The sequence below is a fragment of the Ambystoma mexicanum genome, chromosome 1p (assembly GCF_040938575.1).
Source record: "Ambystoma mexicanum isolate Mex_15411 chromosome 1p, UKY_AmexF1_1, whole genome shotgun sequence".
In the NCBI taxonomy this organism is placed as follows: domain Eukaryota; kingdom Metazoa; phylum Chordata; class Amphibia; order Caudata; family Ambystomatidae; genus Ambystoma; species Ambystoma mexicanum.
In genome coordinates this window covers 1,094,816,411-1,094,833,321 of record NC_090921.1, presented here as the reverse complement: position 1 = coordinate 1,094,833,321, position 16,911 = coordinate 1,094,816,411, and the positions used below count along the sequence as shown (strand labels likewise).

Below are 16,911 nucleotides of genomic sequence, written 5' to 3'. Positions count from 1 at the left end.
CTGACGGACAAACCGAAAGGACAAATCAAACTCTAGAGCAATATTTACGTTGCATGCTCCAACAGACTGAAGACCCTTGGAAGGATATCCTTTGGATCGCTGAATACGCTTATAACAATTCGACCCATTCTGGAACCGGGAAGACTCCCTTCTTCCTATTATACGGAAACCATCCTAGGACCTCTAACCTGGATCCTCCCCAAGAATTCGAAACACCTGCGGTGGATCACTTGCACTCAGTGATCACTCGTACTTTTAAAGAAGCCACTACCCATCTGCAAAGAGCTAAAGCTCTATACAAGAAAGGAGCGGATCAACACCGTAAAGAGGCCCCTCACTACGCAGTGGGAGATCAGGTCTGGTTATCCACTAAGCACCTGCCTCTAAAAGGACCCCGCACCTTCATCCCGAGATACTTAGGACCCTTTCTCATCTCTGCCATAATTAATCCGGTGGCTGTCAAATTGGAATTGCCTTTGCATATGAAAATACATCCATTATTCCATGTCTCCTTACTAAAACCAGTACAACCAGAAACCCGATTGACCGAACTCCCAGAACCTGTTTTAGTGGATGGAGAACTTGAGTTCGAAGTAAAGAACATCCTAGACTCCAAAATCTCCAAATCTAAATTATATTACCTGGTTGATTGGAAAGGATACGGCCCCCAGGAAAGGTCTTGGGAACCCTCAGAACATGTCCACGCACCTCGTCTGGTCAAGAAATTCCATCTGAATCACCCCGACAAGCCAAAACCCCCGGAGAAGACACACTTAGGAGGGGCCTTGAGGGGGGGTGCTGTCATGATCACTGCTTCCAAGGAGCTAGGACCAGCCCAACGTCCTTGGAAGCAGGCCCCTAACCTTCATCCTAGGCACTAGCCGGTCCCCACTGGGACCTTTTGGACCTTGTCCTGGCGTCGGTGGCACCAGGCTCATCAGAGTCACTGGTCCCGGCACTGGAAGCGCCGGGCTCATAATTTGTATAAAGATGCTTGGGTGGACTTACCTGCAGCAGACCATGCATAGAAATCCTCTGTGAGCCGGGACTACTTTCTGACCTGGGTGGGGCAAGCTCCACTCCCTGGATACAACACTGGAACTCTTCTGGAACAGGAACTCTTTTCTTACTAGGGCGAGGCCGTGGAGGAAGACGCCTCATCACTCCAAGGCTATTTAAACCACACCCGATTGATGAAACGTGCTTCGCGTTATTCTGCATCTGCAGCAGAATGCTCACCGTGTCTGTTCCAGTTTTCTTCTTTCCGATCCTGAACCTGCAAGAATAAACACTTACCATTCCGGTATCCAGCCTTCAGTAGCACCTGCAAAGACAAGAAGCAACAGGTTAGCACGGCAACCTTCTCGCACAGCGTTTTCCTTACCTGGATCCATCGGCAGCTACCATCTCTTCACGCTGCTCCTCCGCCTGCACTCCGGGAATTCCGGTTTTCTTCAACGCTGCAATCCTGCACCTGAAAGACAAAAGAAGAGACATTAGACAGGTATTTTACTTACGCGCCATCGCGCCCGCCACCATAGGGCGCCTGCAAATACTCCGGCCTTTACTTACGCATTTCCAAGCGCGTCAATTCAAGACTCTGGCTCGAACTTCGGCTTTCTTCACACCATCTTCGCCCTGCAAGACAAATAGAAAAAGCATTATACAGAGCCCTGTTCCACATTAACGTGCCCACGCACCTAAAGACTGTAAGGACTAAAAGGTGTCCGGAAACTCACCGCTCGTGCAGTTAACGACGGTAGCAACCCTCTGATGTCAAGAGGCCTACGTTTCATCCAGTGAAGGAACTGGCAACGGCACCCTGCACCAGACGCAGATGGAGAGTCCAGCATTCACCTATCTAAGGTGAGCACGTTGACCTTGGGGCTCCACGGAAAAGCGAGGAAGGGAAAGGGAGAGAGATACCCGACAACCCCAGATCATTAACCCCATATTCTTCACCTGCAGATATCTCTCTCTTCGAGTTAGACACACAGTAAGAAGAGGATCAGCCCCGGAAGCCAATCGAGTCCTGCACTTCACTTTTCGAGTCACAGACACCATCCTGCCAAGACCGGCGCCTCCGTGGGAATCAGGTGAGCGTTACACTGATACTGCCACACCACAGGACAGAAACCCATAGGACCCAGCCTCTCTTTGATTCCCTTTGGGAGGGCCGGTATCCCACTCCCCCAAAGACAGGCGCACAGCAGGCAGCTGTCCTCGGCTCAGGTATCAAAGGAGCACACCCATTCAGGAGGCATAGCTTCACACCAGGGTGCTGCATATCCAAAGGTCTTTGTTGTCAGTAGGAGGGAAGGGGGCAGACGTAGGATAGGCAGGAGTGCTCTAGACAATGGAAGAAGCCTTCCAACATCTTGTTTCTCACTATCTCTCTTTCTCTTTCCTGTATCCTCCACTTGCTCTCGAGCAAAGCACTTTTGGTGCAAGATCAACAGGCTGTAGGTCACTCCAGCCAGGGGCAGGAATTGGTCCTCTGAGGTAGTATAGCTTTAGACCAATCACCTGAGGACTTGTGTCCTTAAAAGGAGTCTTGCACCCCTTCAGGAGAATTCCCTCAGTTCCTCAAGGATCCTTTAAGGCGACGAGACATTCTGATGATTCTCAGTTGGACTTCCTTTGGGACAGTTGACTGTCCAAAGCCCTTCACCGGAGGTGAAGAAGGAGCCGTCCAAGACAGAAGGAAGATGTGTCCCCTAACCACTCTGAGGGAACATCAGGAGTGACCAGTGCTGTGGACCAGGACCAACCATTCTGCAAAGGATCTCTGTGGCAGAGGAACACCCTGAACTGATGTATGTTGTCCTCAAGTCCTTTGTAAGGGCCTCACAGCCACCGGAGGGCCAGGCGAGCCAAAGTTCCCTGTTCTCTCACACCAAACCAGTCACTCTGTGTTTCCCGCATACAGAACAATAAGGAAGGCGCGGTGCTGATGTCTGCGTTCCTCCAACCAGTCAAACTACTGCACTGCATCTAAACCAGCTTGGCACTACACTGTGTCCTAGCAAAGCCTGTCACTTTCGAATTCGAAGCGCCTGCTCAATGGCAGAACATGAACCGAATCTCTGCAGGGTCACTCGCTGTCTCGACAAAGGGGTTACAACCCCGGCTCATCCCAGCTAGCCCGAGAACTGCCGCCTCATTGACTGCACATTGACGGCCCCTCGATTATCACTTTGATGACATCACTCGCCGACTCGAAATGCTGACACGTCACTCGCCTACCTCTCCCAGAGGAGGCTTGACTCGGCCTGGCCAACTGCAGAGCATTGTTGGGACTGCCCCGACCTACATCACTCGGACTGCCACCATTCCGCTACACAAAGCACTGAATTCGACTGCAATTCTTAAGTTTAAGAAGAGGCATGCTTCACTTTGGAAAAGTCTTTTTTGTTATTTTTATGACATTGTGATCTGCACATTTAGACAACAGTAGTGTGCCCAGCATATGGGAACCCTGCTTTTAACACAGAGGCCCCTCACCTCAATGACATTTATAACCAATTAATTCCTGTGGTGTCTGCTTCTGTCCAGAAGAAAGAACAGGCTCAGCAAATAAAGAGATGTAAATCCTGATTAACTGACCGTTGGAGGAACACTTAAGACTCTTGAAAGTGTTATTTGCCTGGCCGCTGGGGGGGTGGGACTGGTGGGGTGCGTTAGGGAATAACCAATTGGGGCAGGGACAATGCAGGTATTAGGGGCAGTAGGACAATTCCCCCTTGTTGCTCTCCCCTGGGGACGCCTATAGATGGAAGCCCTCATAGGGCCTCATTACGACTTTGGAGGTAGCCATGGCGCTATTGGCGCCATGGATGCCTCCAAAATCGGGTCCGGGTTCCCTGAATGGGGAATTACCGGGCCATTCCGAGTTTGGAGAGCCCGGTAATTCCTCCTTCAGGGAACCCGGGCCCGGTCCTTCCCCATTCCCATTTGAGCCCCCATAGGGCTCAATGGGAATGGGGAGGGAGCTAACAACGGGCCCACTCATAATGGGCCCGTTGTTAGCTCCCTGGTTCCCTCGAGGAACCCGCTATGGACGTCTGGATAAGCCAGACGTCCACAGCGGGTCCCGCGAGGGAACTTCGTAATAGTGCGGAGTGGGTTTAACAGCGCCGGCACCATTACCGCCTCCGTTAAACCCATTCCGCACATCTCATAATGAGGCCCATAGTGTTAAGACGGGGACGAGGAAGAGGTCCAAAGTGGTCATTTGATATGTTAAAATGTATTTATTTATTTTTACATTTATATAGCGCACCGAACCCCGAGGCATCTGGGTGCTTTAAGCTTGAGAATATGCTTACAATTACAAAGTGCAGTAATGTCCGGGTACATGAAATGGGAAAGCCTGACCTCATGTCGCAAGGCGGCTACATCAAGGCATGTAGTTGCGCATGTTAAAGTCCATACGCTGCTCTGTCAGCACCATCCTGTGGTGTGAGGTAAAAACCTTCCTGCGAGGAATTAGAATGAATTATGTCACACTACCATACATGCATGCCAAATATATCTACCCCAAATTTAATCCAATGGGAAAATTATATTCTCCAGATTTCTGTTCCAAAATCTCCCTCCCAGCTGTGGCAAAATGTTGGCACGTATGCACTACACATTAATTTTCATCATGTTATGTTAGATTTTGAAAAGTGTATTTTGAGTGAATGTCCTACACAGACCTTCCCCAAGTTCCTCCATTCTCCGAAACTCTGTAACATGCTTGACTTGCATGAACTGTACAGCGACCTATGACACATGTCTCGGGACACCCTTCCTGCCCTGATGTTCACAATAGTCTAGTACAGCGTGTCGTCATTCCTGAGCCGCCTGCACTCTCTCATCCGTCTCCGTCTGGGCGTAGGAGTCACCCGATCTGCTTCCTTGTTCTCGGGGCGAGCTTTCCTTGGCCTGGTCCGGCTGCTGCGTGCGCACACACACAGACGTTGGCTCATCCGTCAGGCATGCTTCAGCGGTGGGCGGCTGCCTCCGTGCTCCAGCAGCAGCCCACCCCGCCCGAACAATGGCTTTACCACACCGCGAAGGAACGCAGAAACCGTTCCCACATGTTTAGCATTTACAGAATATTTGAGATGCCGGCTACCTCAAAGCCTAGTCTGCGACGTTGCCGGCAGCTCTGACATGCTGCTCGCTGCGTCGTGCTTCCGCCATTTCCTACAGCCCCAGCTAACAGGTATAGGAGGAGACTGCCCCTACAGGGAAACGTGGAGATTACCAGTAGGTCGATGCATTTGAAAGGCCAGTAGACATATTTAGTTACATAGCCAAAGCCTCTGAGAGGCATCTAGGGCTGTCACGTGTCAGATTCTGCCATTTTCTCTCACCTCACCATGACTGATAACTAATCACAGTAAATAACACGCAACTCATACCATAGCCACTTTCCCTTCCCTCATTAAGCGGCGGAGCCAGGCTCCATATTATCAGTGGCAGAGGGGGGGAGGCTGCCCCCTGGCTCACCCTGGTGCCCAGTGCCCCTCCAGCCTCCTACTGGTGCCCTATTATCCCCTCGCCCTGGCACCAAAAGCTGCCTGCGCCACTGAATATTATTGGGGATGAGTGAGGGTCTGGATGGCAGGCTTGAAAGCTGGTAGTCAGTGCAACGACTAAACACACTGAGCTGTCTACGCCCCCTGGGCCCTTCCCCTGAGCCCAGGACACTGAATAGCTACTGTGCCTTCCTTTTGCCCATTAGTTGCATCTTTCATCTCAATTCATAGGCTATTTAGTTTCACAAAGATGCTAATCATTGGAAGCATAGGCCATCTAAATGCTGAGCAGCGCAGTTAAGTGTTTGTTTTCATCAAAGGGGGTCTATTGACATTGCCTGGGCAGCCTTTGTCCTCTGCACTGCGCCTTTGCTGCTAGCATCATTGTATAAACGTTAAGCAAATACACTGCTCTCTGAGGTAAGAAATGTGACAGGATCTTGCCTTCACGGGCTGGGCATGCAACAGAAGGATGCATTCTGCCTGCAAGTGGGAGGACTTTAGCCCTCCCTAGCCATCAAGGGTGGCAACAAAACCTACATTTCGGTGGACGGGGGCTAACTGGTGATGGGAGGGGCCACTTCAAAGAATGTGTGGGGCAAACGTCGAGGCTCCGCCCCCACTGTTATACGGCTCCACCCCATGGTCTGGTGTGGGGACCAACTATCAAATAGTACACTTTAAAGCACAAGATGTAGAGAGGAGATGGAAGCCTTTTTTGAAAGCAGCAGCTTTAAAGTTTTACTGTGTTTTTTAGAGTACCTTTTTGTGCACAAAACAGTAACACTTTAAAACCACCAGTTTTAGGAAAGGCTTCCCTGACCCCTCTGCCTAACAAAATGCAAGTGAGCACATCCAGAGGTGCACCTACGCTAAAATGTATGCGGGGCTAACACTTCAAATTTCGGTAGAGGCTCTAACTTCAGAGACCGGGGGAGGGGCAAACCTACTTGTGTAGGGCCAACTTCTTTACGCATTCTAATGAGCCTATTCTAGTGCAGCTTCAATGTTACAAGCAGTTAAGTCTCTCCTTTAAGTCTGACAGCACCGACTTAAGGACTGCTGTGAGAATGAGCTGTCTCCTGTCCCCCCTACAATTGGAATCACTCCTCTGGCATGCAAGTACTAACCCCACATCGCAATTTCAATTGCCCAAACATGAATTCATCTGAATGCAGGTGCTAACAATTAAATGTTTTATGTAACCATGGTTTCCACAAAGCACTTCAAGGGATCAGACCTCGGGTTCTCCGCATTTCATAACATATCCCCAAACCCATTGAAGAAGATCATCACTCGAGTACTTCTGACCTGCACCCGCCTGTCAGCACCGTCAGTCCTGATGCACATCACAATGCCTTTAAATTCCATACAAATCTTACATTAGTTTGCAAAACCACACTTTCTTCAAATAAAACAGTTTGCAAGTGGGGAGGCAAGTTCAAGTAGAGTTTAGCCCCAGATCCATGACCATTTGTGAGGGCTGCTAGGACTGAGTTCCGGCTAGACCCAGTCCACTTAAAAATCTGCTAATGAGTTTCTTCTTGATGCTGCAGTAAACATGAGCAGATTGTTATGAGTATTGGTAGGATGTTCAGGTTTTATGGTGCAAAGAGGCAATTAACCTGAAATCGGTGGTACTACATGTGGGATTGCATGCATGTATTGTAGACAGGTGTAGAGATGAAAGACAGTTTGAAAAGGGGGGGCGGTTACGAGTAGGGTCATGAATGATTATCCACTGCCCCGCCATGTGCTGCATGCCCGCCAATAGGTGTGCCTCTGCTTAACCATGAACAGGTTTGCATCAATGTGTGCACAGGCTCTTTCTTTATTTGCTCTCTCTCTCCCACCAACTGGCTTGAGAAAAAGGGAGGAACGAAAGAGAAGCGTAAGGGCTAGTATTGCTAAGTCACTTGCTCTCGGAATCAACCAGGACCCCTTCTTGATTCACACATGTAGCATCATGACAGGAGATGATGTCATAGGAAGTGACATCGCAGTAATTTCCCTCTAAATTACTGGGTCAGAAATGTCAAAAGTAAAACCACAAATAAGGACATTATGGACATTGGAACGAATGCTCAAAACAGAATTGTTTAAGGATTTCTCCACATTTACCTGTAAAAATGTGCTTAGAGACTCTAATCAGGTTTGCAAAATGTGACAATATTTGTTGGAGTAAAAGATGGCTAAGGCATGCATTTAAGCGCATGTTCATGTGTATTACGCAAATCAAAGTTATTGCTCTGTCGGTTACGTGCTATTTACGTTAAACGGATGCTATAACACACGTTAGCTGCGGGGTGCTAGTGTCATTTGTAAATATGTGAATATTTTCTGCTGGTCCCAAAATCTCACATCTACAATGAAACATTATTAATTAAACAGCACTTGTATTGTGTTGTGAAAACTATACCAGTGCTTTAAAATCATCTTTAAATAATCAGGTAATTAAACAACATCAATGGAATGTCATTTTTGATTACTGCTGCAGCAGTAAAAGCCAACCCCTGCCTGACCTACAGAGCCGTGGCCGGACAGAACAGGACACCAAAGTTTAAAGGCTTCGCTGCTAACAAAGGTCCTGCACGGAAGCCCTGCCCCTCAACTCACATTTCAGGGTAGGGGTCTGGAGCCCGATTAGTTCAATGACGTTGCGTGCCTGCTAGCCATGGACTGGCACCGCCCTTGCCCTCATCCTAAGTTTTTTCCCTTCATTCAATTGTCACGTCTATTGCCCAATCCCCCTTTTGCTTTCACCTCAAATTAGTGACTATATAAAAACCAAAAACGGGACAGGCCATAGACATAGAAGTAGGACTATCGTAAACACAAATAAAACTGTAGTCCTACTTCTATGTGGCTGGCCTTCTGTGGGGTAGGGGAGTGTGCTCACAGGCACACTCCTCTCATTGGAGGAGAGCAGACCAGGGAGGGTAAGGGGCAGGAAATGGTGGTGTGAAAAGCATTCACACCCTATTCACGTGCAGGAAGAGTCACGCCAGACTCGATTTCGGGATTTCGAGACCGTCGCTACCCACCCTTCCAATTCCGGGTCGGGGTTTATAAAATTAAAAAACTCCCGGGACCCCGGGACGGACAGCGTTTTTCCCGGGACTGTCCTGGGAAAACCAGGACGTCTGGTCACTCTAACTCACACCTCTACCATTTTTCCAAGTGTACAGACCAATATCTGGTGACACCCTGGTGGGGTCACAATATTCCACCTCTCGGACAAGGTCTGGCACTGCAAGACCACTACAGTGGTGATGGACGGAGTACAAAATCCTAGATAATATAACATAACATAGCCCATCGTGCTAACTCCGTGCTGGCTTTTCATAGACATCAACAGATTTCCCCCTTGGCCAATTCACCTCTGGACGTTATTTTCACAAACCATGGTACCGCCAACACATATATTTTGGTTGAGGCACCAAGGGGGTGGAGAGGGCATGCCAACTGATCCCAGGGGCTTCTACTATGTTAGATTTTCGTGATCCCTTTACAGCCCTAGGAATACAGAGGAAGTAATTGGGTGTATGCTGGTGGCCCCACTGGAGTGTTTCTACCAACTGTCACATTTAGCCGGGATAGTGGAATTGAATCTCATGGCTCAATCTTTGTCCCAGACATTTTCATGGGAAATGATATCACAGGAATTGACATCCCAGGCATGTGCCTGTGGTTGGCAAACTATGCCTTGTTTTTTTAATGTCACTCTGTGTCGAAGAGGTCCTGTCCCCCTGGTGCCTTTTTGGGAGTATAGTGACTTTTAATACTCCTTCTCTACTTTTTCTTCAAGAACATTGACATTGTTGCCCAATCTAATTGCCTAAATACCCCAGCTCAGCTACCCAAAGTGCTGTCCCGCAGCATTTTGCATTCTTTGGCCCTGATTCATGAAATCGACTGTGCAGAAACTCTCCTAGGACCTGTGTGGATTTCAGGCTGGCCCAGCACGTCTCTGAGAGCGCCCGACTGCCTTGCGCGATACACCACATGGAGCGTGGGCGTCGCTTGCGCAGAGGGCTTGGAAGGGGCTGATTTCTGAAAATGGGGAAGAACACAAGAAAATGTGGGCGTTATGAGAGTCGGCCCGCAGGCAGTCCCGCGGCCACCCACAATTGATTGGAACGAAATGTATTCATGAATCCAACCACGCAACCTTTCAGTAGGGAACAGGCCACGCAAAGCACTCATTCTATCCGCCACCTGAAGGCAGGCGGACAGGCACTTGAACGTGGGATTCGCTGTGCGACGGTAAGATTGCATGTCTGACATAGGGCTGCGTGCACGCAATCAGGATAGAATTTAGGGGTGCGCGTAAGTGGCGTATCGGGGTTCAGGAGCATTTTGCGAGGGTTCACACTCATATTTACTGGCAAATGTCAACTTTTACATTAAGTGCTTTGCATGTTGATCAGGCGCTGCACCTGGTTTTGGGGCCCCCCCCCACCGGGGTGCTGGCTTGGTGGTGGGGGTTCACAGGCAGTCTTGTCGGGGTGCATTGATTTCACATCGGAGGAGTGCGCAAAGGTCCCTCTCTATGGCTGCTTTGTCTTTGAGAGTGGGCATGTCGTTGGCGTCCCTCTCGCAACCTGCGCATTGTCGTAGTTCTGCATGGATATTTCCATGAATACGCAGAGCGCACAGATTTTCTTCTGCACGACGGGCTGCGCGGTGTCATTCTTAGCGGTGGCTTTTGTTGGACAAATGCACACTTTTCCATGAATCAGGCCCTCTGTGTTTTCTTTTACAGTGGTAGGTTTTCCAGTTGTTTGCAGTTTGTTGTTTAATTAAAAGTCTATGGGCCTCATTACTAGCTCAGAAGCGCAGTAAACAAGTGGTGGTATCACTACAACCTTTATCGCACCGCAGAAATTCCAGGTTTCACGGGAAAGTGGAGTATTCACCGCCATCCACCAAACATCCCCATGGAGTCTAATGAACTCCAAAAATCAGGATTTATATTACCATAACACCACTCCTAATTCCATGGTAATGGCATTGAACTGAGTGGTGGTAACAGTAAACAGTAAAAGAGTTTGGCGATATGTTGGCAGATTTACTGCCAAACTCGTAATAAGCCCCTATATTTTTATAGAACCTTGATTGGACATTCTTTTTTTGGAGTCATTATTGTACTATTGTTGTTTGTGTTGCTACTGTTATCAGCTCACACCCCATCTGAAGAACTAGTCTGAGCTACCACATAAAACCAAAGAGGTACAATTCAAGCGTTGCCTGTTTTACCTTTATGCTTGGAATCACTTTTGGTTTAGTAGTACTGTGGGGTTGAGAAGGCGGCTTAGCCACTGCTCATCCCTGTTCTCCTGCGTAGCAGTAGTAATTTTGCCACACTCGTGAGCAGTGGTGGGTTTTGATACAGACTGCATTAGTAATGTTAGTAATCCTGAATTGTCTAAGTGCCTCCAAGCTTTTGGAGGAAGATCAGGTAGTGAATGAGACCCACAGGGCTGGTAGTGATATGGAGTCCCCAACCCAGATACCCATTCCACTAGGGGGGAGAGGGGGCATAAAAATAGAGTGGGATAGCAATAGTAACAATTCTTCTCACCATTCTTGCCAGAGGGCGGGAAGTGCAGTTTCCCAGAGGTCCTGGGTTTCAGTAAAATCCTGAGATTCAGTTGGGTCACAGGTCGCAGCCAAGTCCCAGGGGAGTGTCTCTGTGGCAGAGCTGGCTTTGTGGAAGCTCCTTCTAGAAGCAAGGATGGTGGCCCTAGCTGAACATAAGCAGACGGATGCAAGAAAGAAACTGAAGAATGTTGTGATGCTCTGCATGTTGGAATGGAGGAGCACTCCATTGCTGCAAATGAGGAAGAAGAGCTGTATCCTCACTCCATCCATGAGGCCCAGAGGAGCCAGCACTCTGCTTACCTGCAGGTGAGCCCTGAAGGGCTTGTGGGGTAAATCAGAGGCACCTCACATTGAGCGGAGCGCCGTGAACGCAATTTAGATTTTCTGGGAAGTGAAAAGAAAATATTTTGTTAAGTGGGGACATTTTCAGTCATGATCTCGATGATGGTTTTGAGTCCTTGTTTTGGCCTCCTTTCCAAAATGGCCACCTGCTAACTGTTGGCACTGGAGTGCCTGAAAAACTCTCCTTGCTCCTCACTGATTGGGCTGTGCTTCAAACATAAGAACCAATCAGGTAAACTGGCAGGTGAATGCTGGCCCCCACCCAAAGCCCACCCCTAAGGCTCCTGTCTGAGCCTGTCGGATCATGGAGGAGCTCCTAGAGACCACGTTATGAGTGCTTCCCCATTATTACGCTTTCCTGTTACCTGCTGGTAACAACCCTGGCAAGCAGACCCTATGACCAGTATCCCAGCAACGGTTCGCAAGTAAGTCACCCTTTACGGAGCTGATCACATATGTCAGCAGCAGCCACACCATCGTGTCCAACAGCCCCCACGCGAAGCTACAGCCAGTGCAGAGCCATGCACATCTAACTCTTCTCCCATAACGAGGGTCAGAGTTTAAGACTTAGGCCGACTATGACTAGCCTATCGTACCTTTAATTACTGAACTCGCTAATCCTTGAACTCACAAATTCAGCTGCAAGTGCTTTGAAGGCCCCACCCCATTCTGCGATAACTGCCTCGCATTACGCGATTTACACATTGTCTCTGACAAAAAATGTTAACGTTTAATTCCCTAACCGATTGTTACACATATACCTCTGTTTTACTGTAATTGCATCGCCTTTATAGTTGCCTTGCATGTGATTTGTAAAGTGAATCTGTCCTAAATGCTCTAAACTGCCCTGAACTGTTGTAACTGCCTGTAACTGCGTAGCACTGTACAGATGGCTAACCCTCCTTACCTACAGCGCATCAACCGCACTGTATAAACTGCATTACTTAACATGAGTTAAAGACCCTGATCTATCTTGCTGGCACCACTAAGCCATCTCCCCGTGATTTATATTAAGTGCACAGTTTTTGCCATATGAACCATCTGTTCTTGTTACCAGCTTATAGTCCACTTAGCCCAAACTCAAACATAACTTTATTTGTCGAATGAGCCCCAGCACTCCATATACGCACATGCTTATATTCAATCACATTTCACCCCCACCTGCACATTGCACAAACCTGCTACATAGTGCTAGCCAACACATCGTGCACTACGCACTAATCACCTAGCTTATCTCTGTTTGCAGCCGCACCCAAGCCTGATCCCACCTACGCCAAAGGCATACACCCCTTTGATTGCTTACATACTGCAACCGCCATACAATGGACCAACCTATTGGCATGCACTCCCTTTCACTCAGACCTCACTCCAAACTCAGCCTACCACAAACCCCCACCAAAAACATGGGCTTTATCTCACTCTCAATGTCATCCAACCAAACTGCTTGACTATGGTACTCTCCCCCCTACTCGCTTCCTTCCATCTGCCAACACACACAACCTTAGCCTACCTCGGTGGAGGAGCATACAAACCCATCCTTCCAATAAGGAGGCAGAAACCACTCAGCGCCTGATATTGCAACCCAAACCTTCCAATAAGGAGGCAGAAACCACTCAGAACCTGATATTGAAACCCACACCTTCCAATAAGGAGGCAGAGACCACTCAGTTCTGGACCATGCAACCCAAACCTAACCTGGGCCTACCCTGGCCGCTTGTCATCAGAAACAACAGACTCACAACTCAAACTAGGTTCAGCAGGGTCCCAATTTCTACTACCATCCCATCGACTAGCCAGAGGAATACACATCTTAACTACAGAACCAGTTACCACACTATCAAGACATCTCAACCCCACACTACTAGTTCTCACGTTGGGTACTCACTAACCAACTGCCTCTCATCGTTTCCATGTAATAATGTCGCCACAAAAATCTCGCCATGCAAAAATATCGCCGAAAAATGGCAGTTTTTTGTGGCGACATTATTGCATGGAACATGCGGGGGACACCCCTGTAACCTGATACCCTCTCATCAACCTCCACCAAGAACCCTACTTCGAAACCCAGGAAACGTGACATTCTAACATCGACACATATACTTAAGACAGACGCAACATGCACCCAAATTCACAACACTAACCCTAAAGAAACTATGATCCAGGGGGCCCTCATCAATGCTAGGTCTCACCTTGCACATGCCCTAGATATCGCAGACATTATTACCACCAACAAACTTGACTTCATCGCCATCACTGAATCCTGGCTCCACGCAGCCGTAGGCCAGCCCTATCGCTCCCTCTCCCAGAAAACGATGCCATCTTCAGGACTGATAAACCCACCACCAAAGGGGCGGTGGCAGTAGCCATTATTGCCAACAATACACTTAACATTAGAGAGATGCCTAACCAGACTTTCCATTCTGGTGAATTACTCTCCATCAAAATGTCCTTATTGCCTACTGCTACGTTGAACATTCACCAGATCTACAGACCTCGAAGACCGATATCTTCATTTGAGGACATTGTTCCTCAACTTCTCTCAACAAATGCCGAACCCAGTTTTCAAACCTTACTATTGGGAGACCTTAACTTGGGCCTTAATGCTCCTAAGTACAATAACGCCTTAGCCCTTGGCAATACCATCTCAGCACTAGGTTACACTCACTGGATCAAGAACCCTACACACATCAAAGTTTGCATAATCGATTGACTTGCTGACCTTAACTGTAACACAAATATGACCTCCAATTCCCTATGCCCGTGGTCAGACCATCATATCATCATATTCAATATTGCCAAGAACTCTGGGACCTACATCCCCCCACCAGTGGCACCAGCTGCCTTATCCAGAAACAAAAGCAACATCACAGCAAATAATATCCTGCCTTTGCTACACCCCATAACCCCATAACGGCGCACCTAAACACAGGGACTAAGGACCCCTCAATCGTGGTTGATCTATACAACCAAACCGTCCTTGCAGCCATCGATAACATAGCTCCCCTATCCTTGCGCAAAGCTAAACCTCTAGCCCACCTCAACTCTTGGTACACTTCCAACCTAAAAACCCTGCATAACAATAAGAGAACTGCTGAGGCTAACTGGAAAAAATTCCCAACTGAACCAGGCAAAGCAAACTTCATAGAGGCCTCCAAAAATTATAAACTGGCAGTCCTTCATACGAAAAGTTCCACATACAATGTGATAATAACTAATGCCAAATCAGGAACTAAGGAACTCTTCATTATCCTGAGAGAACTTGAGTCCCCAGTGCCACCACTAGAAGTCTGCAACAAAAACACAATCTGGTGCATCGGTATTCAAAAAGCCCTGCTCGAAAAAATAGCCCTCCTACAATCCGAAATTGAAATGAAAAGAATCAACCCTAAACTGGCCCAACAACCACAACTGACTACGAGTCACACTACTCATAATACTGCTTCACTATTCAAATTCACACCTGGCTCTAACTCAGAAGTCCTGAAAATCATTTCCAGTCTCAAACCTTCAAGATGCCAAGGTGACCAATACAAAGCTGAGTTTATCAAAGACTGTGCACCTGAACTTACACCTTTCATCACAAGGCTAATGAACGCCTCAGTTGAAAGCAGCACCATCGCAACAAATCTCAAAGATGCTTGGGTCCTCCCTTTACTAAAAAAATCTACTCTAGACCCTAACATACCGACAAACTATTGACCTGTAACTACAGTGCCCTTGGTCCTCAAAATACTGGACAGAGTAGCGTACCTGCAGATCCAGAATTACCTGGAAACTAACAACCTCCTTGGCCTACGCCAATGAGGCTTTCGCCCTAGACATGGGACAGAAACAGCACTACTGGACTTGAAAATTCAAATGGATGAGCTTAAAGACAAAGGCAAACTATCCATCCTCCTCCTGCTTGACATGTCAGCAGCATTTGACCTAGTCAATCACAAAATACTCTGTAATCATCTAGCGTCGGCGTACTACTTCTCACCGAAAGCCATTCAGTGGATACAATCTTTTCTTACGGATAGAACCATGAGAGTCTTCTCACCCAGTGCAGTAGCACAGCCAGCACCGGTCACCTGTGGTGTACCACAAGACTCCTGTGTCTCATCCATACTACATAACATTCTCACAAAACCTCTATTTGACAGCCTTGACGAGTTGGGTGTCACCTACACTAAATATGCAGATGACACTCAAATCCTGATTCCTATATTGGGCTCCTATGACATTGATTCTGCATGACTTAACATAATCTATCAAACCATGTAGACCTGGATGGCCCAGCACGGATTATGCATGAATTATGAAAAAAACAATACCGCCTCAATAAACTAAACGACTCCTTTAAAGCCTTCATATAGACTGCATCACTATCAAGGTTATGAAGGAAGTAAAAAACCTTGGCTTTTATTTGGACTCAGCCCTTACTTTAACCAAACAAGTCAACGCCCCAGCATCGGCAGCAGCTTACACATCTAAGTTCATTAATGCTTGCAGACCGTTCCTGTCACCCGACAGTTGCATCACTCTAGCCAGAGCCCTCATTTTGTCCAGACTGGACTACTGCAATTCTCTTTACGGTGGCACCAATAACCTGTGCTGCTCACCTTGTCCCTGCAGGGGCGTCCAGAGCCTCAATACAGGGGCGCTCGGATGTGTGCTGCACCGCCTCCACTCCTCCCAGACTCACTTTTCATGGAACAAGTCCTACTGCAAGGGAACAGGAATTAGAGCGTAGCGGGGCCTCTCTCAGCCTCTTCTCCCCGGTAACTTCTCCCTTCTTCCTTTTCCCCATTTACTGCTGCTCACCTGATAGTATTAGTAGGTGGGCTCTCTGTCCTGCTCTTTCGGCAAGGGCGCAATGTCCGTGCTTATCTTTTGTCCGAATCTAGTTACTTCACTGATTTGAAAATAATGACCAGACCCAGTCCCGCTGCAGCGCTGGCGTGTTGAATGTTGCAGTTCTTGTCGTGGTTGCGTCACGACCTTCATGCCAACTTATTGCGCTGCGGTTTTCCCTATCTTATTTCACTCTCTGTTTTCCTGTCTTTTTCAGGTTCGGCTGTGTTTATGATGAGATGCCGTGGGATCATACTGCTGTGGCATTGCAACTGTAAGTATCTCCCTTATACCGCGATTAATGCTTTGCACGCATGGATTCACGCTGTTTTGAATGCTTGATTCGATTATCAATTGTCTCTTACTTTCCCTTCTGCAGGTTTTCTCTTCGCATGGATGTGGCATTAAAACTGCTCAAGTAAGTATGCTAGCGCTGCTTCCCATGCGTGGTATGGCTGCGTTATGCTTACTTCAATGCTTAATGTCTCTTTCTCTTCTTCCCTCTGCAGGTTTCCGTTCGCGCTGATGCAGTGCTGAAAACATCCAGGTCTGTATACTCGCGCTGTTCTTGATGCACGATGCAGCCCTCAAATCTGTTACT

General features: G+C 48.0%; 1 long non-coding RNA gene across 1 annotated transcript in view; it reads left to right on the top strand.

The window, feature by feature from the left end:
- LOC138569126 (uncharacterized) overlaps nt 1–16,911 on the top strand; it is a 168,351-nt gene that overhangs the window by 96,196 nt on the left and 55,244 nt on the right. The gene's annotated exons all lie outside the window — the stretch shown is intronic.